Consider the following 549-nt stretch of genomic DNA (forward strand, 5'->3'; position numbering starts at 1 on the left):
TTCCTTTTCCTTGTTTATAGCCAGTTTCGCTGCTTGGGCTGGGAGGGGGGAGCTCGTGGTCCCGGACAGTGGCAGGAGTTGGGGGCAGAGGTCCGTTTGTTCCCTACTTGCCAGGAAGGGAAGTGCTGCTCTCCAGCACTGAGAGCTGCTGCTGGGCATGCAGGTGGCCACGAGCTCTGCCTGGACTGTGCCCCTGAACCCACCTCAGTCCTCGTTTGGGTGGTGCAGGGGTGTCCAGGAGAGGCTCAGGCTGCGGGCAGGGTGGGTCTGAGCTTCCCTCCCTGTGGCTCCGGCAGAGGGGAGCAGCTCTAATCCCGGTTTTCCAGGCCTCTCCTGGTTTGGAGGCAGTGGTAGGGGGGCGGGGAGGTCTCTGCCCTGGCCGTGGTGTGCACTGGCTGTGATGGCATTGCTGTGCTGTGCTGGGGGGTCACAGCAATGTCGGGGCTGGCAGCAGGAGCAGTGTTGGTGACTGTGCTTGGCATGATGTCCCCAGGGCCCTGGGTGCTCAGAGCCAGCTGGGCACCCCTGGGGAAGCCTCAGGGGCTGGCC

The 549-nt window shown here is 64.3% G+C and overlaps 1 protein-coding gene across 1 annotated transcript in view; it reads left to right on the top strand.

Annotated features, from left to right (window-relative positions):
- Window positions 1-549, top strand: part of DSCAML1 (DS cell adhesion molecule like 1) — a 96,109-nt gene that overhangs the window by 10,514 nt on the left and 85,046 nt on the right. The window lies entirely within an intron of this gene.

This window comes from Geospiza fortis, unplaced genomic scaffold, assembly GCF_000277835.1.
Source record: "Geospiza fortis unplaced genomic scaffold, GeoFor_1.0 scaffold183, whole genome shotgun sequence".
NCBI classification, from domain to species: domain Eukaryota; kingdom Metazoa; phylum Chordata; class Aves; order Passeriformes; family Thraupidae; genus Geospiza; species Geospiza fortis.